The 26,691-nt window shown below is 46.4% G+C and overlaps 1 long non-coding RNA gene across 1 annotated transcript; it reads right to left on the bottom strand.

Moving 5' to 3' along the window:
- Window positions 1-929: 929 nt before the first annotated feature.
- On the bottom strand, window positions 930-26,691 carry LOC140391365 (uncharacterized). The gene is made up of 3 exons (XR_011935009.1): window positions 26,634-26,691; window positions 3,929-4,049; window positions 930-1,217 (listed from the first exon to the last, which is right to left on the bottom strand). It is a non-coding gene; the product is annotated as an uncharacterized lncRNA (long non-coding RNA).

The following is a 26,691-nucleotide window of genomic DNA, read 5'->3' as shown; positions in this document are numbered from 1 at the left end:
TGGGAAGAGCGCCCGACTTAAGCCCATGCCTCCACCCACATTGGCGTAACCCCACCAAACCATTTTGTCACTAAGGGGCAATTTAACATGGCCAACCCACCTAACCTGCACAGCTTTGGACTGTGGGAGGAAACCCACGCAGACACGGGGAGAAAGTGCAAACTCCGCACAGACAGTGACCCAGAATTGAACCCGGGTCTCTGGAGCTGTGAGGCCGCCTTGCTGACCACTGTGCCACCATGCCGCCCTAAGCTTGCTAAATCACCAGGAAGGAATAATATTACCAATACTACTGGCCAGTGTTTTGCATGAATAAATTTGATCTACCGGACCTCGACATTTTTCTTTAAATCCCTTAATGGAATATCAGCATTGCTGGCATAAGGGATTCCCAGATTACCACTGGGAAGGTGGTGGTTAGTCGTCCATTAGAGTATTTAACAGTGGGTAACTCACATAGAGACAATTAATGTGACAAACTCAGAGAACAGAGGGATTGATTTCTAACGAGGCAGCACGGTAGCCTTGTGGATAGCACAATTGCTTCACAGCTCCAGGGTCCCAGGTTCGATTCCAGCTTGGGTCACTGTCTGTGCGGAGTCTGCACATCCTCCCCGTGTGTGCGTGGGTTTCCTCCGGGTGCTCCGGTTTCCTCCCACAGTCCAAAGATGTGCAGGTTAGGTGGATTGGCCATGATAAATTGCCCTTAGTGTCCAAAATTGCCCTTAGTGTTGGGTGGGGTTACTGGGTTATGGGGATAGGGTGGTGGTGTTGACCTTGGGTAGGGTGCTCTTTCCACGGGCCGGTGCAGACTCGATGGGCCGAATGGCCTCCTTCTGCACTGTAAATTCTATGATAATCTATCTATGAAACTCTCACTGTGTCTATGTAGATGAAATGAACATCAGCTGAGATGGATGACAGGCAAATATGGGGTACATGTGCTTTATTAAAAGGGGAATATTGTAGATTCAATAGTGTAAATGAAGCAATTGCAACAGAATCTCTTAAAAAACAACTGAAAATAAAGGCAAACTTGAAAAGCTTTCTTTGGGATGCCCATTGCGTACGCACTACAGGTTGAGATACAGTCAGCCCTGAGGGTAATATTTATATCAATTGAATCAGGCAATTCCATCACGGAGGTGGAGCGGGAAGCATGGAAGATATCGCTTTGGAATGTCACAACCTGAGCGAAAATGCCATTGAAAAGGTACCTAGATCATCAAAGAAAAGGAAAGGTGAGATAGCAGTTTCACAAAAGAAAAACACCAATCAAGTTGGCCAAACTGTTATACAAACGAGAATTGAAATCACTGCTCAATTGCCCATGTTGCAGTTTTGAATATTCAAGGCTATGAGCTCATCCTGACTGGTTAGCGATTGCAAAACAGAGGAAGTCAAATTTATTGGAGTTGGAAACTGAAAAAAAGGGGGGGATGTTAGAAATATGCAGCAGGTGAGCAAACATCGATAAACAGGACAAACTTGTTGATCTTATCAGATTCGCTGGCTGAATTATGCATTTTGTTTTCTCACTTTGTAGATTTGACGTTCTCAGTTTAAGTGTTTCCGCCAGAATGAGAGTTTGAGAAACAGAAATAAATCAAAAATACGAATTTGATTGTTAGATACTGGAATTCAAAAGACCAAGGACTATGATCCACATAAATATCATTAAAAATGTTTTCAATTTGAAGCCAAGAATAGCTTTTGACTGGTTTCTGGAGAATGAAATGTCTGCTGAAGGGACAGAGTAATATGTAAATGTGGAGAGGGATTTTCTGTTATTTTGAAAGGTAAGAGAGGGTATTTTCTACAGTTCAGTGTATAAATTGCACACTAGGGCCGGGATTCTCCATTGCGAGTCTGCCTCACTACCGCTGTTACTGAAGACAGAGAATTTGTTTCTCTGCCAAATCTCCCATTCACTGCAGCAGGACTGGAGAATCCCGCCCTGAATCGTGTTTAGACCTTGTTGCTTTTAGTTTGTTTATTACAGTAAAAACCTTGAAACTTCGAATTGTGCCATGTGATCCTTCCCGTCAGCCGTTGGAAATCTGAATGTTTCCAAAAGTTATCAATCCCCCGAGGGGATCATAACGAACAATGTTTATCTATATAGCACCTTCAAAGTAATAAAACATCTCAAGGTGCTTGACAGGAGGAAGCGAAAACTAGCTAAATGTTATAACAAGCCATATCGGAAATGTTAGTACAGGTGACCACAAGCTTGGTCAATGAGATAGTTTGAAAGCATGTCACAAAGGAAGAGAGAAGGGGAGTTGAGATTTCACAAGGCAAATACAGAACTTAAGAGCCCAGACAGCAAAGTTATAACCACACATGCTTCAGTGTTAAAAATGTGGAATCTGCAAGAGGTCAGGCAGAATTGAAGGACTACAGAGGTAGCAGATGTTTGTAGATCTAGGGGAAGGGCCAGAAATAGGAAAGGATGAGGACATGGAGATATTTGAAAATAAGGATGAGAATTTTAAAACCATGGCATAAGAGTATTGATAGACAGAGGGATCTGGGTGTACAGGTACACAGGTCATTGAAAATGGCGACGCAGGTGGAGAAGGTAGTCAAGAAGGCATACGGCATGCTTGCCTTTATTGGCCACGGCATTGAGTTTAAAAATTGGCAAGTCATGTTGCAGCTTTATAGAACCTTAGTTAGGCCACACTTGGAATATAGTGTTCAATTCTGGTCGCCACACTACTAGAAGGATGTGGAGGCTTTGGAGAGGGTACAGAAAAGATTCAGCAGAATATTGCCTGACACGGAGGGCATTAGCTATGAGGAGAGGTTGGAGAAAATTGGTTTGTTCTCACTGGAACAACGGAGGTTGAAGGCGATCTGATAGAAGTCGACAAGATTATGAGGGGCATGGACAGAGTGGATGAGTCAATTACTAGAGGACATAGGTTTAAGGTGCGAGGGGCACGGTTTAAAGGCTATGTGCGAGGCAGGTTTTTTACACATCGGGTGGTGGGAGCCTGGAGCTCACTGCTGGGGGAGGAAATGGAAGCAGATATAATAGTGGCTTTCAAGGGCATCTTGACAAATAGTTGAATAGGGTGGGAATCGAGGGATATGGTCTCTGGAAGGGTAGGGAGTTTAAGTTCAGACGGGCAGCATGGTCAGTGCTGGCTTGGAGGGCCGAAGGGCCTGTTCCTGTGCTATAATGTTCTTTGTTCTTTGTTCCAGATCAGGCGCCAACATAGACCTGAATGCGACCTGGTAATCGTTAAGATAGGGGCCGAGATTTTGGAAGAGTACATGTTTATTAAAGGTGCAAAGGGAGGGGTCGGGCAGAAGAGCATTAGGTAGACAATTCTTGAGCTAACAAAGAAATGGATGAGCGTCTGAGCAGCAAACTCCCAGAAACCCACTGGGAATGAATTTCTGTGGAGTTTATCCCAACTATTCCCCGTAACGCCGAGCGGAAGAGACACCTCAGAAAAACCCTGACATTTCAGTACAGAGTGAAGAGAGTGTTGCATTGTCCAAGGTGCCTTTTGTCAGAGAAGATGTTAAAGCAGAATACTAGCGTTATTACAAATGACTTCCTGATATACTTCCCATTATTTCCTCAACAAATAACATAATAAACACAGTAAGTGTAATTCATCTCACAGTTGGTGGGATGGCTAGTTTCGAGTGGGAGATTATTGCCTGTGTACAACTCTCACCACAGTCTGAAATGCATTGGGATATTTCAATTATGTGGTGAGCCATTCCATAAATGGAAACAGATTTTTAAAATGTCAAAACCTCTAATCCATCGAGACCTCACCAGTATGAAGAATAAATCTCGTCTCATTCATTTGCAAGTCCACTAGGTAATGGAAGCAATGAAAAAAATCACATCACTTCACTTGAGTATGAAGTAACCAATACAAGCTTCCCTCATGGATCTTACCTGCCCTGATGCAAAAGCAAGGCTGTGCGCAATCCTGGTGTACTTGCTCCAGTGCCAAGATTAAGGAGGGTTGACCTTTACCTTGGTAGACCATTGCCAGCTCCTCTTTGAGTTCAGCTCCCTGCAATGAAAATTACACTGCCATTGACTGTAGATATCAGGTTTCGCAGCAGTATTTAAATGGGAGTAGCTTATCGCTTTGCAAAAAGTATGCAGTATGTTTCACTTCATATATTTTGATCAACATGATGGGGAGGGGCTGACACACACCATCAGTCACCACCTCAAGGGAAAGCGAGTCTGTCTATTTGTGCAATTCAGCGGATTAATTCAAGAAGGAACTGAAGATCTGTAAGACCGTCTTCCTGAGGTCCACCTTGGCCAAGACGGATTTGAATCCTGTGCTCTTGGTACCAAACCGATCCACAGCAGCTATCCAACCAACTCTTCTCAAAGAGTCCGAGTTGCTGTAGCAACATACACTTTTGACATGCATGTTGTCACCTGGAGTTATGTATAGTGATCGGGCAGCACAGTGGCCTGGTGGTTAGCACAGCTGCCTCAAGGCACAGCGGTCTCAGGTTTGACACCAGCTCTGGGAGTTTGCACATTCTCCCGTGTCTGCATGGGTTTCACCCCCCCAACCCAAAAATGTGCAGGGTAGGTGGATTGGCCACATTAAATTGCCCCTTAATTGGAAAAAATAATTGGCTAACCTAAATTTTTTAAAAAATGGATAGTGATGGCAGAATTTCCAATTTTTGTCCATCACATGACTGAACAGACATCTCTCGCTCTTACTGTCTGCCATTGGCATGTATTGGAACGAATTACAAGATGACACACAACTAACTAATCTGGCCACATTACACATGCACCTTCCTTGGCCAGCGAGTCCTGAAGTGGAGCTTGAACCCAGAGCTTCGAGCTCAGAGACAGAGACATTACCCATTGTGCCACAAAACCTCCTTGTCTGTAAGATACTGAACCATACAATCTTGTAATGTGTGGTATGTTAGCAACAATTGTAACTCAAGGGAAAGTTTCTGCTGTCCCACTCAGCTGAAAATCTAGTTATTGGCCCTAAAGTTCTAATTTATTCAGTTTTGCTGAAACATTCCCCAGTCCTCTGCCAAAGTTTTCACACAATCTCAAGATAACCCCGCAGAATTTTAGAGGCATTGTTCTCTATCATCATCATTGTTTGATTCATGATCGATGTTTATGTTTCAGAATACAAGTAGTTGATGAAGGGAAGCCTAGTGCAGCAGAAGCTCAACGTGTTAATATGGGGTTAGGGGTAAAACTCCTGCATTAAATTAAAGAGACTTCGTCGACCATCCTGTGTATCCTGACGACCTCATCAGTGGTGACATTACCTTTCACTAATTCCTCTGGAGCAAGCAACAATTCCTGCGATTGAATTCAGGCAACTAAAAATGTTGGGCCACATCATCCACATCACACTAAAATTAAAGTCACTGTGGAAAATTAAGGCTGTAATTAGGTCTCTTAGCTCGATGATAATTGTTGCTACAATGCCAAACAACTTCCCCAGACCAGAAAGGGAATTATTTAAACTGCTGAGTTAGCACAGGGCTAAATCGTTGGCTTTGAAAGTAGACCAAGGCAGGCCAGCAGCACGGTTCAATTCCTGTAACAGGTGCTGGAGTGTGGCGACTAGGGGCTTTTCACAGAAACTTCATTGAAGCCTACTTGTGACAATAAGTGATTTTCAATTCCTGCAGGTAGTGAATTCTTTGGAAATATTTAAAACATTTCCAATATTGCATTTTAATTTTATATTGGACTTTCACTTTCTGTCTCCATTCTATCTTTCCCTTTCTTTTTTTCTCTCTCTTTTCTGAATTCTAATTCACCCTTCCTTTTTCATTGTTCATCTGTTTTGTTCTCAGTCCTCCCATTTCCTTGATTAATGTGGTAGACTGTGTTCCTGCCATCATTGACCAATGTTCCAGGTTCAGAGATGTCCTCGCGCCTTCCAATAATTTACAGGACAAAACATTTTTAAGCTGAAGGTTGAGGAAAATGTCTGGCGAGTGGGGCATTCATGCAGAAAAATCCAAGGCATTGTGATTTTGAGGTCAATGCATACTGTCTGTTTATGCTTTAACAACCCAATTGATTATTTGGAAGATGAATTCTTGAATCATGGCAGTTAACCTTCTGTAGTCTCCAGCTGCAAGCATCTGGAATAGGTTTATCTGTCTTCCTGTTTAGGAAGGCACTTGCTCCTTTTCAATAGGTTTTGTCCCACATTTTAAGTGCAACTTATAAATGCTGTGGATCAAAAGGTGTATCTTTACTGCCTGGTTGGTACTCAGAGAGAACAGATTTCACACTCATCATAGAACTCATCACTGAGTCATGCACGGAGATATTAGGACAAATAGCCAAAAGCTGAGTCAAAGATACAGGGTAAGGTGCATTTATATAGCACCTTCCACAACCTCAGGTCATCTCAGAGCACCGTACAGGCAACTAAACACTTGCAAAGTGCTGATTTTGTTGTGTGGGAGGCACAGGAAACTTCAACAGGCAGTTTTTTGATTCAAAGGCAGAAGGAATCATAGGAGCCCAAGGTATAGGAGCAGGAATGGACCACCCAGGCTGTTGAGCCAGCTCCACCATTTGATACTGTAACATTTCTGGGTTGTGTAGGAATGGTGACATAGGACAACAACTTCAACAGGTTTACTATCTTCAGCAGCTTTTACCCGCCATGCCTGTACCTCTGTGATGAGAACACCCATGCTACCAACACGTCATTACCTGTGCACAGGTCATGGCAATGTACACATGAATACACATTCTACGAACATGATCATGGCTGATTCTGAGCTTAGCTCCAGTTTCCCGCCCTCTCCCCAAATTTCTTGATTCCCTGAGAGACAAAGAAATCTGTCTAACCCCAGCCTTAACTATATTCAACGGTAGAGCAACCAAGTCCTGCGGGGTAGCGAATTCCAAAAATCCACAACCCTTTTAGTGAAGCAGTTTCTTCTCATCTCAGTCCGAAACGGTCGGCCCCCCTCATCCTGAGACTGCGCCCCTGTGTTTTAGATTCCCCGACCAGCAGAGACAATCTCTCAGTGTCGACTCGATCAAACCTCCTCAGAATGTTGTCGAGATCAATGAGGTTGCATCTCATCCTTCGGAACTACAAGGAAGGCTACCAACACAGCTATGTCTGGCACATAAGGCAAATCTTAATGGTGAAGGGAATCGGGCATGAGTGAGGCACCGAGGTTTCGGGAGGGATTTCCAGATCTTGAGGCCAAGGCGCCATAGGTTGAGCGATTAAAACTGGGGGTGCACGACACGGCAGGAGTTCCCGTCGCTGGAGGTTAGCGAGGACCGAGCCTGTGGAAGAATATTAAGACAAGGATAAGAATTTGCTGGCCCATGGGTCAACGTAGCTCAACTCGTGCAGGGTGATGGGTGGATGGGACTGGTTTTTGTTAGGATAGAGGTAGCAGAGTTATGAATGAGCTCGAGTTTATGCTTGACGGATGATGAGAGTCCAGCATTGAACCAGTAAAGTGTTGAGGTAAGAAAGGTGTTAATGAGTGTTTCAGCAGTGAATGAGTTGAGCAAGGCTCAGAGACACATTGTGACCAGATTACCTAAAACTTCCCCAATACCTGTACTGTCATAATGCATATTGCATATTGGACTGGTTCACTAACCATGACCCCATGAATAAGATGAAATACATTTGATATACGCAGAATATTTCCCAACCGAGTTACAGAAAATGATTAATCATTTCTCTATTAGGAGAACTATCATCAACTTCAAATGGTAAAATCAATAGAAATATTTACACTTCGGACACAGAGGGAGCGCACGGATCTCACAGTCAGTGTTGTGAGCAATCAGTACGCACCTCACTTCACCCACCCTTGATTTACGTACGAATCAGTTCATTCATACCGGTAGGAAAAAAACTCCATGGATGAAAATCAGCAGTATGTGACAACCCTACACGTGGTCAACAAAATATCTCGTGGGCTGCGCTCAGAACCCAGATCGGCCGTATGTGGTTCCTTGGCCACAATTTGCCTACCTCTGGCTCAGAGGGATTGCTTTCACGTTCTATGTCCATCAATTTCGATTAGAAAAAAAAAGAAAAAAGGAATACGTGTATTTATATAGTACATTGCATGACTAGAGGACATCTCAAAATGCTTTGCAACCAATGGAATAATTTGGATAGTAGGCACTTTTGTAATGTAGGAAATGCAGTAGCTAATTTGTGCACAGAAAGCTCCCACAGCAGCAATGTGACACTAACTTGATCATCTATTTTCCTGATGCTGATTGAGGGATACATACTAGCCAGCACATGATCTTCTTCAAAATAGCGGCATGAGATCTTCACATCTTTCTGATAAAGCATAGCAGGGCCTCCAACAGTGCAGCACACCCTCGGCACTGCACTGGAATGTCAGCCTTGATTCATCATGCTTGGATCAAGCGTGAATTTTCAATATGCAGTCTAGTTCGGTGAGGTTTAATGACTGGAGCATGGAGTCAGAAATTTCCCGTTGAGGCAGTTTTATCAATTAGAACGTGTAACTTGTTATCGACTAATTAAATGCAGATGTGAAGAATCAAACAGATAAAGTTAATCACACAGATAAGATGGAAAGATGTGCTTGCGTGCTTTTAATTGGAATTTTAATTTTGATGGACAGTAATTGATCAGATGACCTGAAGTAATGCTTCAGTTGCGAGTTGCTGTTAATCAATTAAAATCTGTTTATTGAGATTTAAGAGTACAAGAGTTCACACTTCCAGAGATGAGAAGCTACCAGAACACAGGCTGGAATTTGCAGTGTACATTCCCAGCAGACGAGACTCCTTGCAGAGATGCACAAAATCAGAAAATTGCCCCTTATGTACTCCGCAATGTTCACTAATGGGGATCATTGACAATGATCAATGAAAGAATCCCTTTAGTTAGCACAGTTGGAGCCTTATGATGTCAACACAATATCGGCAAATTAATCCTATTTTGTAAGACTTATTTCCAGGATTCCATGCCCTGATTGGGTTTCTGGCCTAATCACCATTGCTATAGGTGCGAAAACCATTGGCACAATACTGCAAACTGAAGTTGAATTCCATAGAATCCCTACAGTGCAGAAGGAGGCCATTCAGCCCATCGAGTCTGCACCGACCCTCTAAAAGAACACTCTACCCAGTCCCACTCCCCCCACCCTATCCTTGTAACTCCACCTGACAATTTAGCCTGGCCAATCCAGCTAACCTGCATATCTTTAGGCTGTGGGGAGAAACCAGAGCACCCCGAGGAGACCCACGCAGCCATGGAAGGAACGTCCAAACTCCACACAGACAATCACCCAAAGCCAGAATTGAACCAGGGTCCCTGGCGCTGTGAGGCAACAGTGCTAGCCACTGTGTCACCGGCAACGCCCTTTGTTCCAAATAGAATTTGAAGAACCAAGATTGTGCACTGCAATGTACAAGTGGAAGACATGACAAAGTTGGGGAAAGGCGAGACAAAGCTGGCTTTGTAGTGAAGAATTCTGAGTGCAATATTTTGACCGAAGAGGGGTCTGTAAGGTTTGGGTATAACGGGTGTCCCCTGCTGTTGCAGACTTGAGAGTTTGAGATTTGAGAGAAGTTGAGGCTGGAGATGGCGGAGGTGTGAGTAAGGGTCCCAGCTCGGGAGGGGGGTGCGAGACAAGGATAGCAGGGCAATGAGGGTTTCCACTGACATTGGGTAGGGTAAAGAGATTAGGCTGCGCCAAATTCAGTCCAAGTCAGATGCAGTGAATAGAATGACAGCTTTAGTTGCAGAATTTTTCAAAGCTTTAAGCGCACAGCTTTAGTCTCAGCAATATTGAGTTGGAGAAAGTTCTGCCTCAGCCAAGCATTTATAGTTGTGTTGTTGGTGGTCCCCTGATCGGAGTAAGAAACTGTAGCAATTACATTCCAAGGAGCATCTTGCATTGGTTTGTTAGTCTTTCCAAAAATACCTGGAAGGAGGAGGAGAAATGGCTATCACCACAGCATTGTCACAGTTTAGTTGAATATAAGACATGGAAAATACAAGTGCCTTTTATATTTTTCCAGAACAAGTAAGAAAACAAAGAGGGCTGGCGATCTTCTGGCTGTGGTTCTGGACAGCAATCAGAATTATTCCAGAACTCCCGCCACAAGTCTCAGGCCTATCGTCGCAGCTGACATTCATTTCCTGTTTCCGATAAGTCAAGCTCAAGAAAAAACCTGCACCAGAAAATGGTGGCCCAACAAAACGGTCACCATCAGATGGACAAATTCTACTTGGGGTGAGGAGATGGGGGGTGGGGGGGGGGGGGGGGGAATTGGCCCTCCATTCACCAAATTTAAATGGCCAGAACCGTGAGAAATTTAGGAGCTGACGTCAATTACTTTTGACTTTGCCCTTTGACATAGATAATCGACAGAAAAGTTAGGTTTGTGAGTTCAGAGGGCAGCACGATGGCACAGTGGTTAGCACTGCTGCCTCACGACTCAGAAGTCCTAAGTTCAATCCTGGCTCTGGGTCACTGTCCGTGTGGAGTTTGCACATTCTCCCCGTGTTTACGTGGGTTTCGCCCCCACAACCCAAAGGTGCGCAGGGTAGGTGGATTGGCCACGCTAAATTGCCCCGTAATTGGAAAAAATGATTTGAGTACTCTAAATTTATTTAAAAAGAAAACATGCTTGTAAGTTCCGAGAGGAACAACAGCAAACTATGCATTGGTACAGGCAACAAACTCAACAGCACATTCAAAGCAAAGCTTTGTCATTTGCCTCCACTCAACATATCTATTGTTCCAATTCATGGGAGGAACCAACGCAGGAGCACTGCTGTCACCTTGTGGTGAAACTTAGAAACAGATCTAAAGACAGCATTAAGAATCTCGAATAAAGAATTTGCACAACTTGTTCTATTGTCTAAAATCAAACATTTTTCATGTGATGTATGTCATGTAGCACGATTCACGGGAAATCCCGGCCCCATTTCTTAGCTTGGTCTCAGAGCACCAGTGGATAGTATTTACAGCCATTCGGCCCAACTGGTCTAGGTTAATTTCTGTGTTCGATATGAGCCTCCCACCCAACTTTAGGTCACCTTGTCTCCATCCATCCCTTTCTCCCTCATGTGCTCATCCAGTTCCCCCTAAGATGTACCCATGCCGTTGACCTCAACTGCTTCATGTGTTCCATATGACCCCTCACTTGGTAAAGAACTAAATTCCTCATTGGATTTAATAATGACCATCTGATATTATGGTCCCTAGCTTTAAACTCATCCACAAGTAGAAACGGCTTCTCTATGTCTACCCTAACAAAGTCTTTCATAATTTTAAAGGCAACTATTAGTTCAAACTCTAGAACTAGGGGACACACAGTTTAAGAATAATAGGTCACCCTTTGAAGAGAGAGATGAGGAGCATTGACTTCTCTCAAAGTCTGTGAAATACTCTTCCCCAAAGAGCAGTGGAGATTGGTTACTGAATTTAGGCTGAGTTAGAGAGATTTCGGATAGATAAGGGAGTCAAGGGTTATGGGTTGGGGGTGGGGGGAGTGGGAGGGCAGTCAGGAAATTGGAGTTAAAACCAAAATTAGATCAACCATGACCTTATGGAATGGTTGAGCATGTTTGAAGGGCTGAATGGACTACTCCAGCTCCTAATTGTCCTAATGTAAAGGTGCATATTCACAGACTTTGTGAATGAACTCAAAATAGAATTTATTAATAAGAATTGTTCAGCAATCACATGGCTGCGGCTCGCTCCCTACCCATCCCCTTCCCCCACCCATCCCCCAGGGTGATTACCTACTCTCAGTCCCAATTGGTCCCCTCGGCCAAGTGACACTAAATCAGCTGTGTGGCTGATTTAGACAAGTGACAATGACCACATCCCTCCCCCTTTAACTCTTTATACAATCTTCAATAACTAAGTTACTCAACTCTAAATTCTAAGTAAACATTATACACATGAGTTGAACAATTATAAATCGAGTCTTTCAGGGAGTTTTGGGTTTCTTGTAGAGTGGCGTAATTATGTAGTCTGAGAGGCTTCCACCAGATCGACATTAACAGGAACGGCAATAACAGGTACCTCTTCCGGCACAGGCAGTTCATTAACACTTGCTTCCACAGAGACATCACTTATGTCGAAAACAAGTGGATGATGTACTCCGATGCTTACTGGTTCTTTATCGTAACACTGACTGCTGGAGCAGGGCGGCACGGTAGCACAGTGGTTAGCAATGTTGCCTCACAGCGACAGGGTCACAGGTTCGATTCCCGGTTTGGGTCGCTGTCCGGAGTCTGCACATTCTCCTCGTGGCTGCAGGGGTTTCCTCTGAGTGCTCCCGTTTCCTCCCACAAATCCCGAAAGATGTGCTGTTCGGTAATGCGGACATTCTGAATTCTCCCTCTGTGTACCCGAACAGGTGCCGGAATGTGGCGGCTAGGGGATTTTCACAGTAACTTCATTGCAATGTAAACCTACTTGTGACAATAAAGATTTTTATTCTGTGTAATTCTGCACCTCTCTCGTAGTTGAACATAATTTCTGTATGAAGACTTGAATTGTGCACTGTACGCTGGTCTAACCAAGGTTTGTTATAGGTTTAATGCAACGATGCAAATGGCCACGGAGGTTTATGATAACAAGGAGAGAAGAATTTTTAAATGGAGAAATTGCTGGACTCGGAGCCAATGCAGCTTAGCTACAGCAGGGGTGAGGGGCGAATGGCATTAGTTTGAATTACCTGAGGACACACAAATCATAAAACTTGGCAGCAATCATCCGCATTTCGAGGGATCGATGATGGCGACAGACGGTATCTGATGCTACCAGCCCGACAAAGCACATTAGTAAGTTCACTGTATGTCACATGACTTATGTATAATACTTAATTCTGTTGCTCATATGGGGCGTGATTCTCCGACCCGCCATCGGGTCGGAGAATCGCCGGGGGCTGGCGTGAATCCCGCCCCCGCCGTGTCCCAAATTGTCCGCCACCAGAGATTCGGCGGCGGCGGGAATCGCGCCACGCCGGTTGGCGGGCCCACCCCCGGCGATTCTCCGGCCCGCGATGGGCCGAAGTCCCGCCGCTGTCAACCCTGTCCCGCCGGCGTGGATTAAACCACCTTTTGAACGGCAGGACAAGGTGGCGCGGCCGGGCTCCGGTGTCCTGGAGGGGGCGCCGGGCAATCTGGCCCCGGGGGGTGCCCCCACGGTGGCCTGGCCCGTGATCGGGGCCCACCGATCCGCAGGCGGGCCTGTGCCGTGATGGCACTCTTTTTCTTCTGCCTTCGCCATGCTCGTCAGTATGGCGGAGGCGGAAGAGACCCCCTCCCCTGCACATGCGTTGGGATGACGTCAGCAGCCGCTGACCCTCCCGCGCATACGTCGCCCGGCGAAGACCTTTCGGCACCGGCTGGCGTGGCGCCAAAGGCCTTTCCCGCCGGCCGGCGGAGCGGAAACCACTCCGACGCGGGCCTAACCCCTCAAGGTGAGGGAGGGCTTGGCCCCTAAAGGTGAGGAGACTTCCGCACCTTTGGGGCGGCCCAACGCCGGAGTGTTTCCCGCCACTCCATTACGCCGGAACCCCCCGCCCCGCCGGGTAGGGGAGAATTCCGCCCATGTTAACTTGCTCCAAATCTCACTCAGCCAACAACCCTTGCAAAGTTTCTCGTCCCACACAACATATGTATTTTAAAATTCATGTCCTTGTTTTCAATTGCCGGACCTTCCATCCCTCCCCATCTCTGTTAGACCTTCCAGCCCTACAACCCTTGGAGATCTTGGCACTCCCCCAAATCTGGCCTCTTGTGCACCCCCAATTGTAATCACTCCAACTCTGGCGGCTATGATGTCATCTGCCTCGGCATTATCTCGGCAATTCCCTTGCTAAACCTCTCCACTACCACCCACCACTAATCCAGACTTTTCGTAAAATACCTTCTTTGATCGAGCATGCCCATGGTTTGACTCGCTGTTGAATTTGTCCAATGACATTCCGACGAAAAGCCTTGGGGTTTTCTTACTATGTTGGAGGCGCCATATAAATGCATTTTGTCGTTGTTGTAATTCCCTTTTGAAATGTGCGCAGTTTTCTTTTGTTGCTTTGAGCTGTATCGCAATGGCAAAGCTGTTGGACGCGATTTAATGTGGAAAAAGCAGAGTTTCGGGCGTGTACAGCAGGGTGTTTCTCGGTGTCTGCGGTTCCAAGAATGACCCTGCTATCTAGCCGGACTCTGACGTTTTTTTTTAGCCTTGGCGAGGAACCCCCACGCCAAGGCCACACTTCATTTCAGATGAGTGTGTCAGTGCAGAAAGGTGACTCGCAGGTCGGGAACCATTTTTCAATGCTACCCCGATCATCCAACCCCCCCCCCCCACACCTCTGTTCCTCCACCACGGCCGCTTGCCCCCCCCCCCCCCCCCAACGGCTCCAACTTTATTTTTCGGGGATCCTCGAGCCCCCCCCCCCCCCCCCCCCCTCAGCCCATCTCTTAAGGGCACCCCGGTCCCGATTCCTGGCACGGGCAACCTGGCACCGTGTCAGTACCACTGCGAGCCTGGCAGTGCTAGGGTGGAATTGCCAAGGTGGCCAGTGGTAGTGACAAGGTGTCCAGGTGCCTACGTGAAAGGAAGGCTGCCACCCTGCCCTGTCCATGACCACCTGGGTGTCTCCAACAGCCTGGGAGACCCCCCTAGGTGCCGTGACACCTGATCCACGTTTGTGTGGACCAATGTTAAATGGCGCCATGGCGGGACCTCCCTGGCATGGCCGTTGGCCCCATGGCCTCGGGCGAATCCGGCGTAGACATATGAGCCCAGCGAGGGCGAGAACCAGATGGCGACGTCTCGCGAGACCGCGTTAGGTCTCACGAGGCTTTCCGAGCATCGCAAATCCCACGAGAGGTCAACGACCCCATCGCGTCACTGAGTCAGACGCAACAACGCTCATGCCCTTTGAATACACTGCAGAGTCTATGCACAAATCTTGCTTCTGAACTCACTGGCTTGGGAATGGCACCCTCTGCTGGTCAATGTCAGTTTATCTGGCCGGACCATCTACTGAAATATCCATTGAGCAGCACCATGCCAAGTTTTACTCAATGTATCTTAATAACGAGTAATGAGAATTTTTTAATATACTTCTAGGTCAAACCCTGAAATTGTTTACCATTTTTTAAATGGGCTGTGGGTATTATTGAAAAGGTCAGAACTTACTGCACATGCCCGTGAGAAGGTGATGACGCATCACCTTCTTGAATCATTCCAGATCATATGGTCTCGATGAACCCCAGTCCAGGTATAATTCTGGTAAACCTACACTGCATTCTCTCAAAGGCCAGTATATACTTAATAAGATGTGGTGCTCAGAGCCAATTCAGGGGTTAGATTTTACACTGAGGGTGGGCTCCCCGCACCCCAGCATAAACCCCCCCTTTTAGCTGGACTCTCGCACTTTATTTCCTCAGGTATGGACCTGAATTTGCATGAGGTGGGGATTTGAGCCCAAAGATGTGCAGGTGAGGTGGGTTGGCCGTGCTAAAATACCCCTGAGTGTCCATTAGCTTTTCTGATTATTTTTTATTCCTGTTCGTGATATTTATACGTCGTTTACCTGCCCCCCCCCCACGTCTATTTAGACGTCCACCAATTAGAGCTTTTTATTAATTAAGACGTACTCTGTTCTACCCTTTTTAGGATGACCCTAAATTTTCCCACGTTGAATCTATTTGCTGCCCACCTTTGCCCATTCATTTATTACATTAAAGTCTCTGTCATTTTTTGTGCTGATTTGAATATCCCACGCAAATTACTTTTAGTTTTTGTAGCTCGTGCTCACTGTTCTGTCACCCTTTCCTGTTCTTTGTGCCTTTACCATTCACCAGGATCTGTGTCTTTATTTGGTTCCCTGTAAGTGTCAGGGTCAATGTTTCAATTGTAGACAGTGGGCGGGATTCTCTGGCCTTCCTGTGTCACGTTTCTCGGCAGCGGAATGCAGTCTGCTGTTGGTCGGAGGCAGGGGGCTGGATTCGTTATGACCGGAGGATCCATGGCATTTTACTTCTAAAAATCGGTGGCGTCCCAGGACTGCTCCTCCGACCAGTCAGAGGCGAGCAGCCGCGCCACGTAAAATGCCTGGCCTCCATGACAAAACACGGCTGGAGAATTGCCAGGCCCATGGCAGCGCATGCGCACGGGGACGACCTGCAGCAGTCGTGCTGTACACCATGACGTCGGCCATGCAAGGACCCGACCTGCCAGATTGCGCCCTCCTGGATACCCCCTGGCCACTCCCCACCAGTCCTCGCCGAAGCCCCCCTGACCAGCAGCATGGCTCCCGCCCCGACTGTGGTGGCGCTGGACACAGTCCCCAGCCGCCACGCCGGATTTCCGACCACACGTTCCCTGCGCGGTCACGAACCTGGCCCATCGGGGGCTAGCATCGGGGGAGGGCCTTCAAATGACATCCTGAGGCCTTCCCAATGGCGTGTGGCGTGCTCCTTGATGACGCCGTTTTGGAGGGGGCAGCGCATTGAAAAACATGCGCCGTCTCCAATTCCATCGTGAAAAGGGATTCTCCGCCCGATCGCCAATTACAAAATCGACGTCGGGGAACGGAGAATCCCGCCCAGGGTGTTCTGGTCCCGCCGATGTCAATGGGATTGAGTCCCTCCCACGCTGTGTGGAAACCCACCACGGGGGTGCGCCGTCCACGGGACTGGAGAGCCTGCCAGCGTGAAGAGCCAGAAGACTCGCCCATTATATCGCAACTGGAAGACCTCATCAATGAACTGCCCGTAAAAAGGGAGTGGGAGTGGGGACATAAGGTGGCTAAACATTCAGGGTGGAACAAACACTGGCAAAGGAAAAGCAGGTTCTAGAACCCCGGGAGCAATAGAAGATCAATACGAAGATCGATCGACCCCCCCAGCAAAAGACTTTGACAGAATATTCCCACCCCAAGCACCAGTGTAACTCTGCAGGCTTGAAATACCAACTCACACAGCTCCCACCACCAACCTCTCCCACCAGAGAAGCAGCTAGATTTAAGGTACAAAAGTATTAACATCGCTACTATTGTGTCAAAGGGAAAAAACTGAGATGCCGTTCCTTATGCCACAATTGTTCCTTCATCTTAGTTTAATGCATGAGAGAGAATTGCTACCCTCATAAGAACATAAGAACTAGGAGCAGGAGTCGGCCATCTAGCCCCTCGAGTCTGCTCCGCCATTCAATGAGACCATGGCCGATCTTTTTGTGGACTCAGCTCCAGTTACCCGCCCGCTCACTGTAACCTTTTATCCCTTTACTGTTCAAGAATCTATCCACCTTTGCCTTGAAAACATTTAACAAGGTCCCCTCAACTGCTGCACTGGACAGGGAATTTCACAGGTTTGCATCCCGTTGGCTGAAGAAGTTCCTCCTCAACTCAGTCCTAAGATCTGCTCCCCCGGACTTTGAGGCTATGCCCCCAGTTCTAGTTTCACCCGTCAGAGAAACAACCACCCCGCTTCTATCCTGTCTATTCCCTTCATAATTTTATATGTTTCTGTAAGATCCCCCCTCATTCTTCTAAATTTCAATGAGTATAGTCCCAGTCTACTCAACCTCTCCTCATAAGCCAATCCTCTCAACACCGGAATCAACCGAGTGATGGTCCTCTGCACCCTCTTCAGTGCCAGTACATCCTTTCTCAAGTAAGGAGACCAAAACTATACACAGTACTCCAGGTGTGGACTCACGAGCGCCCTGTACAGCTGCAACATAACCTCCCTGCTTTTAAACTCTCGCAATGAAGGACAAAATTCAATTTTCCCTCTTGATTGCTTGCTGCGCCTGCAAAACCAACGTTTTGCGATTCATGTTGGGGTGGCAAATTGTAACTTGCGGGGAAGAGAAAAACTAGAGGCCGTCGATGTAAAATAATTCAGAAATCAAAGAGGGAATTGTGAAAGAAACTTCTGTACCCAGAGAATGGTGAGAATGTGGGACTTGCTACCACAGGAAGTAGTTGTGCTGAACAGCACTGATGCAAGAAAGACAAAGCTAGATAAGAATATGAGGGTGAAGGAGACAGAAAGTTAGACTGACAGAGTTAGGTAAGAAAGGCTGGGTGAAGGACATGGAGCAGAACGGCCAGGATAGGCTGTGTGCATGCTATATGTTCTATCCAATTAGAGGGCGGCACGGTAGCACAGTGGTTAGCATATAGAGGGCTGGTTTAGCTCAATGGGCTAGACAGCTGGTTTGTAATGCAGAACAAGGCCAGCAGCGTGGGTTCAATTCCTGTACCAGCTGAGAATTCTGAATTCTCCCTCTGTGTGCCGGAATGTGGCGACTCGGGGCTTTTCACAGTAACTTCATTGCAGTGTCAATGTAGGTCTACTTGTGACAATAAAAAGATTATTATTATTATTGTTGCTTCACAGCACCAGAGTCCCAGGTTTGATTCCCGGCTTGGGCCACTGTCTGTGCGGAGTCTGCGCGTTCTCCCCGTGCCTGCGTGGGTTTCCTCCGGGTGCTCCAGTTTCCTCCCACAAGTCCCGAAAGACGTGCTGTTTGGTAATTTGGACATTCTGAATTCTCCCTCCGGGTACCCCAACAGGCACCAGAATGTGACAACTAGGGGCTTTTCACATTAACTTCATTGCAGTGTTATTGTAAGCCTACTTGTGACAATAAAGATTATTATTCTGTGTAAATTCTGTGTAAATTCAGGTGCAGTCTTTATTTCAGCCGCTCATGCAAGTGAAATGAGACAAGAAAGTTTGAGTAATTATTTACAAAAGTTGTCTGCTTTTCGTAACCCTTCATAAGCATGCACATAACAGGGGTACCATTGTATTTCTGTTAGCTGGCATACTGTCAGTGGCATGACGGCCCAGGCATTTACTTGTAGAAAGGTTGATCTCATGAAAGGAGAAAAATGTTTACCCACTACAATGTTAGTCTACTTACTCAGCACAATGAAATAATTAACACCTTCAGTTGATTTCCTAGCGAAAGGAAACCTAACTTTTCTGAGAACAAATGTGATGTATTGGCATCAGAATCTTGAGAAGTGCTCTCTGGTATAATGCAACTAAATATAAGAAAGAAAGAGGATTTGCGTTTATGTAGCATCTTTTGTAATCTCCCACTACCCCTCAGCACATCCCAGCCTATGTTGTAATATTGATGTGCGGTCACATTTGTAATGGTGATGGTAGCACAGTAGTAATCTCAGTAGACTAGCAATCCGGAGACGTGGGTTCAAATCCCAACATGGAATTGGTGGAATTTAAATTCAAGTAATAAAATGGAAAGCTAGTGTGTAAAACTATCGTCGATTTTCGAAAAACCCATTTACTCATGTCCCTTACGCCATCCTTACCTCCTCTGGCCTTCATAGGACCACAGCCCCACAGCAATGTGGTTAACCCTTAACTGCCCTCTAAGATGGTGTGCCAAACTACTCAGTTCAAATGCAATTCGGGATGGGTAACATATGCCGGCCTTGCCAGCGACGTCCCCATCCATCCCAGGAAAGAATAAAGAAACCCCATGTCTGCGTGGCTTTCCTCCGGTTTCCTTTCACAGTCCAAAGATGTGCAAGTTAGGTGGATTGGCCATGCTGAATTGACCCTTAGTGTCCAGAGATGCGCAGCTGAGGTGAGGTTGCAGGGATGGGGTGGGAGCCTTGTTAGGGAGCTCTTTCAGAGGTTCGGTGCATACGTGATGGGCCAAATTGCCTCCTTTTGCACTGTAGTGGTTCTGTGTTCTATGAAAATGAACATGACAACCAATATACACACAGCCATCTCCCATCAACGGCAATGTGCTAATACCATATCATCTGCTTTTAGGTGTTGGCAGAGGGAAACATATTGGCCAGTGCAACCTCTGATTATCATTGAGCCAAGCTGACAGCCAGCTAGAAAGTGTTATAAAAGCAAGGACAATTACATAGTACAAGTCAGTTTCCATTTAGTTGTACTCAGTTGAGATACCGCATTTTAGGAATAACACAGGAAATCATCCAGTTTGATTGTTCCAGGGTGATAACTCAGAGAAATTGATTGAGGGAACAAGGTACTGGATATTGCGCGCCATTTTGATCAGGCAGCCCGATATTGAGATCCAGTGGAAGGCCCCCTCCACCCCACAATGCATATCCTGCCCCCCCCCCCCCCCCTCCAGCTAACAAGAAGGGGCATCCTCCTCCCCCCACCACCATGGCAATTATGGGTCACCCCCACCACTGCATGCACGCACGCCGACACCCCCATCAGACCCCACCCATCAGAATCCCCCATTAGATCCCCCATCAGAGACCCCAACAGAGACCCCATCAGATGCCCCGCCATCAGAGGCCCTGTCATCAGATACCCCACATTTGAAATCCCCCCTTCAGAGATTCCCCCATCAGAGAATGGGGATGAGAAAAATATCAGCCATGATTGAATGGCGGAGCAGACTCGATGGGCCGTATGGCCTAATTCTGCTCTTATGTCTTATGGCTAAAAGAGATCCCCCCAAAACAGATCTCCATCAGAGATCCCCTCAAAAGAGATCCCATCAACAGAGATCCCCCCAACTGAGATCCCCCATCAGTAACCCCTGCCTGGAAGCTAAAGAGCAGTCCAGGCAGAGACAGTGCAAAATCACTGCTTTTCCACTTACCAGTCCCTTACACCTGCTGCCTCAGACAGAAGAGTTTAAAGCAGTAGCTGTCCCAGGTGTCCCAGGCAGCATATACAGCTAAAACACATCAAAACGCTTTAAAATCTCTCAAATCCATGAGCTGTGAGGCTTCTATTCACTTTAAATGAGAAATAACTTTTAGTAGGCTGCAATTGACAGGGTAAATCTAATCAGACAGCCAGGCGACTGCGTTGTTTGTTTTCATTTCCCTTCATGCTTGAATGCATCTCAAATACCCTGCTTTGAAGCTAACCACAATGTTTATAAACATCTATGAGCTAAGTGCATTCACTTCTTTTTCTAGGCAGAAAGCACCTAACGTATTTTGATGTGGTCAGGAGATGTCAATCATAGCTAGCTGTTTATAAACATTGCAGTTAGCTTCCAAACCATTCCACGTGTTTTCTGGCTGAGAGGGTCGGAGCATCACAGGGGCATGAAGAATTGGGCTTCCAGCCCGTCAACAGAATCAACTGAGTTCAAATTAACCTTTTTCATACTAAATAGGAACATAGGTGGGCAGCACGGTAGCACAAGTGGATAGCACTGTGGCTTCACAGCGCCAGGGTCCCAGGTTCGATTCCCCGCTGGGTCACTGTCTGTGCGGAGTCTGCACGTTCTCCCCGTGTCTGCGTGGGTTTCCTCCGGGTGCTCCGGTTTCCTCCCACAGTCCAAAGACGTGCAGGTTAGGTGGATTGGCCATGCTAAAAAATTGCCCGTAGTGTCCATAAGGGTTGGGAGGGGTTATTGGGTTGCGGGGATAGGGTGGAAGTGAGGGATTAATGTGGGTCGGTGCAGACTCGATGGGCCGAATGGCCTCCTTCTGCACTGTATGTTCTATGTTCTATGTTCTATAGTAATTAGGAGCAGAAGTTGGCAATTCAGCCCTTCAAGCCTGATCCGCCATTCAATCAGATCAAGGCTGATCTCTTCCTGGTCTCAAAACCACCTTCCCCCCTGTTCCCCATATCCCTTTTACCTGTTTTTTAAAAAAAAAATCAGAAATATAACTATTTCCCCATTGAAACCATTTAATGATTCGGACTCCACCGCACTATGGAGCAGCAAGTTCCACAGATTCACCACCCTCTGCGAGAAGTAGTTCCTCCTCATTTCAGTTTTAAATCTACCATCTCTCAACCTCTATCTGTGACCTCTCATTCTAGATTGTCCCACAAGGGAGAACATTTGATCTTTTACTTTTACTTTATCAATACCTTTTAGTATTTTATCTAACCCAATCCGAGCCTCTTCTCATCCTTCTGAATCCCAGTGAGCATAAGCCCAAACTGTTTAATCTCTCCTCATACGTTAATCCCTTCATCCCAAGAAACAATTTGGTGAACTTCTTCTGAACTGCTTCCAATGCCACCGCATCCTTCCTCAAACAAGGACACCAAAACTGGACACAATACTCCAGATGTGGTCTCACCAACACCCTATACAATTACAACAATATTTCTCTACTTTCATACTCCAGTCCTTTTGCAATAAACGCTAACATTCCATTGGCCATCCTATTGTTTTTTTAATTTAGAGTACCCAATTATCTTTTTCCAATTAAGGAGCAACTTAGCGTGGCCAATCCACCTAACCTGCACATCTTTGTTTTGTGGGGGCGAAACCCACACAGACACGGGAAGAATGTGCAAACTCCACACGCGTCAGTGACCCAGGGATCAAACCCGGGTCCCCAGCGCTGTAGGCAGTGTTAACCACTGTGCCACCGTGCTACCCCCCCACCCCCCCTCATTGGTCTTTCTTATTACATTTTGGATCTACATACAGACGTTCTGCAATTCATGAACAAATTCGCCCAGATCCCTCTGCCCAGACGCATTGAATCTGTTTTCCATTTAGATAATAATGTGCCTTTCTATTTTTTTTAGCCAAAATGGATAACCTCACACTTAACCACATTATGAAATGAAATGAAAATCACTTATTGTCACAAGTAGGCTTCAAATGAAGTTACTGTGAAAAGCCCCAAGTCACCACATTCCAGCGCCTGTTCAGGGAGACTGGTATGGGAATTGAACTGTGCTGCTGGCCTGCCTTGGTCTGCTTTCAAAGCCAGCGATTTAGCCCGGTGTGCTAAACCAGCCAATTATAGCCCAATCTCCTAGCCTATCTATATCCATCAGTAAAATCTGTATCTCCTTTTCACTGCCTGCTTTCCCACCTATTTCAGTCTCCTCCACACATTTTGCTATGTCGCACTCTGTCCCTGTTTGCAGTTCATTTATATAGATTGTAAACAGTTGAGGCCTTGTGCCACCCCGTTCGCCAGCCAGATAATGACCCATTTAACGCAACCCCCTGTCAGTCAGCCAATCCTCAACCCAATCTAGCATTCTACCCCCAACCCCCTGAGATCTCACCTTCTGCGTTAATCCTTTATGCAGCACCTTGTCAAATGCCTCCTGGAAGTTTAGATATAGCATATCCACAGGTCCCCATATTTCACCTTGCTGGTTACTTTCTCAAAGAATTCAAGCAAGTTTGTCAAGCATGAGTTATCCTTCCTAAAACTATGTTGACCCTGGTGGATTAAGCTTTTTCTTTCCTAATGTTCAGTCATCTCCTCCTTAATGATTGATTCCAGCAACTTCCCCACCAGAGGTCAAGCTAATCGGTCTATAGTTTTCTATTTTTTGCTTCTCTCCCTTTTTGAATACATTAGTGTGTTTCCAATCCTTCGGGACTGTTCTAGAATCCTGAGAATTTTGAAATATCATAACCAATGCATCCATTATCTCTGCTGCCACCTCCTTTAATACCCTAGGGTGTAGGCCATCAGGTCCTGGAGACTTATCTGCCTTTAGTCCCATTGGTTTATTCAGTACCTTCTCCCTAGTGATGGTTATTGGATTAAGTTCCTCTGCATTAACTCTGTTGAAGATTCTTGGAACAGCCAAGACCCCAGTGGCCTCCAGAGGGCAGGAGGCCAATCTGCCTTTGATTGTTGTGGAAGGACATAGGCCCAGTCTGTTGGGAAGAGACCGGTTGCAAAACATTAGGCTCAACCTGCTGGAAATCTTCAAAATATCTAACGGCATCCTCCAGGATGTCTGAGGGAAGTATGAAAACGTCTTCTGCAAAGAATTAGGTTGGCTTTAAAGGCATAAAAGTCAAAATATATGTCAATCCGGATTCGACACCCAAGTTCTTCAGAGCCAGACATGTGCTATATGCATTAGATCATAATAATAATAATCACTTATTGTCACAGTAGGCTTCAATGAAGTTACTGTGAAAAGCCCGTAGTCGCCACATTCTGGCGCCTGCTCGGGGAGGCTGGTACGGGAATTGAACCCGCGCTGCTTGCAGTGTTCTGCACTACAAGCCAACTGTTTAGCCCACTGTGCTAAACCAGCCCCTTCAGAAGGTTGAAGCAGAGTTAAAGAGATTGGAAGAGCTGGATAAAATCAAGCCGGTTCAGTTTTCAGAGTGGGCGGCCACGACAGTCCCTGTCCTAAATCTGATCTGTCGATAAGGAGTTATTTTTGGTGATGATAAGCTGACAATAAATCAAGTTGCCCAGGTCGATCGGTATCCGATTCCCTGAATTGACGACCTCTATGCAAAGCTGGCCGGGGGCCTCATCCATACAAAGTTGGCCCTCAGTCACGACTACCTGCAACTAGAGTTGGATGAGGAGTCTCAGACATTTGTGACAATCAATACATATAAAGGCCTCTTCCAGTACACCAGATTGCCATTTGGCATCACTTCAGCCTGCGCCATCTTCCAGCGCACGATGGAAAATCTCCTCCAGGGAATTCCCAAGGTGATGCTGTAACTTAATGATGTGCTAGTCACTGGCTCTATAGCAGAACACATGGTCAGCCTAGAGGAAGTATTAAAGTGGTTTTACGATGCATGGTCCACATAAAACATGACAAATATACTTTTCAGGCCTCAAAAGTGATATACAGAGGACTTTGCTTTGATGCGACAGGGTTGAACCCAGTGGAAGAAAAGGTCAAGGCCGTACGAGACACTCCACACTCAAAAATGTCAACGAGCTTAAGACACTCCTTGGTCTGGGTCAATTACTCTGGAAGGTTTATTTTGAATCTAGCCACAACGTTGGCACCATTGCATTAGCCATGAAGGAAGAATCAGCAGTGGCAATAGAGGGGGCCACAAGAGGAAGCTTTCCGGGTTATGAAGCAAGCATCACACTCCTCGAATCTCTTGGTGCATTTTGATCTGGGGAAACCATTCATGCTGACATGTGACGCGCCCCCTTCTGATACAGGGACTGTCTTATTCTACGAAATGGTAGATGCTTCGGAACGCCCTGACACCTTTGGCTCAGGCAGACCGTTTATCACTGGGTGGTAGGGGCCTATCCTAGTGTATCGTTTGTCACATGCTCTCACAAAAAGCTGGAAATGATCACCAGTGAAGGGGGTGCATTGTCTGAAACAATCGACTCAGGAAGCCCATGAATGGCAAACTCTCGGCGCAAGGCATCTGTTGTGGCCTCCGAGGTAGTGGTCCCCATTCTCTTGAACTGACAGTCACTTCAAGTGGGCATCTACCAGCACCAAAACATCTTGTCCAGGAACGGGCCCACATAATCAATGTGCTCGGGGCCAATCGCACTGGAGCGCATGAATCTCGGCCAATCGGGAGCCCTGGGAGCAGGTCCATGGACAGTGTGGACCAGGGAGTTGAAGAGTAAAGACCTGTTGAATAGTGTTCTCTGCGTGTCGTGTAACTGCCTTTGCCTTGCATCAGTAAAATCCATTTGTTTATTACTGGAAGTCTGCAGTGTATGTCACACGCCATCACAAGGCTAATGGCCAAGAAATATATAATTTAATAAAGAAATAAATAATTTAGCGACTTGGTTCTCCAAAGCGACACTGAAGAACCTAGAGGGCCTGAACTCCTGGTCTTGTAGCCATTTCATTCCTTACATCCTTTCGCCAAAGCCGACTTCATGTTGCAGATGTGCTGGCTGCCTTTAAGAGGCATCAGTGAAGCTTGATAGTCCATCTGCTCCAAAAGGCCTAAAGATAGTGTCGTGTTGGGTGTTCCGATACACAAACGAACCAACACGGTTGTAGATGGTACAACTCTGTTTTATTATTCTGTACAATAATAACTATTAACTTCTGGCTGAGGTTCGTACTTCACCAGCTAACCTGCGGACCCAGCCCTAGCACTATCTTAGTGAGGCACATGGTGTTATGTCTGAGTGGCACGCTGTGAGCTCTGTGCTCTGAGCTATCTCCTGGTAGAATGAGCGGGAACTGTGGTGTTCCCTGTTTTATAGTGCGTGTGTTCTCACTGGTGATTGGCTGCGATGTTGTGTGTGTGTTGGTTGGTCCAACTACCTGTCCATCAGTGTGTGTGTCTGATTGCACCATGATATGTTACTATGGATATCATGACAGATAGTAGCATGGATATTACATTGTCTCCGCTCCTGACTCATTATAAGGAACTGATTGCATTAATTTGCAATAATTCCTGAGACTATGTAAACAGATGCATGGGTCGCGTTCCTGCCCTCTGACCCTCCTGCCTCCCCAGACCTTGTACACTCACACTTTCAGTACACTCGCACTCACTGCATGTTCCCTCTTCCCTGTATACTCCCTGATCCCTGCACATTCCCCACCCCCTGTACAGTTCCACCCCTGCATCAGAGGGTAGGAATGCGACCCATGTACCTGTTTACATGGTCCCATTGAACTGTCACGCTGCATGCTGTAGACTGTAATCCTGGTTGCTTACAAACTGCACTAATGATCCAACAGGCTGTAAGTATGGGCAGCATTCCCTTCTCTGCAGGTTGGAGAAAAACCTCACGTGCCCAGAGATCAGAGTGTCAAAGTATTGAGAGTTGGTGAGGCTGAGGTCTGATATTTGGACTTACGTGCGAGTTCTGACGTTGAGTTGGTCCGAATTTCCTGTTGCAAGCTAGCGATTGTAAAAGAACGTACCTGTCTTTCCCACCATAGAAATCCTCTCCTGATCTGCAGTCAGCAAACTAACCTTAAG

This window comes from Scyliorhinus torazame, chromosome 15 (assembly GCF_047496885.1).
Source record: "Scyliorhinus torazame isolate Kashiwa2021f chromosome 15, sScyTor2.1, whole genome shotgun sequence".
Taxonomy (NCBI): Eukaryota; Metazoa; Chordata; class Chondrichthyes; order Carcharhiniformes; family Scyliorhinidae; genus Scyliorhinus; species Scyliorhinus torazame.
This window is presented reverse-complemented; position numbering and strand designations above follow the sequence as displayed.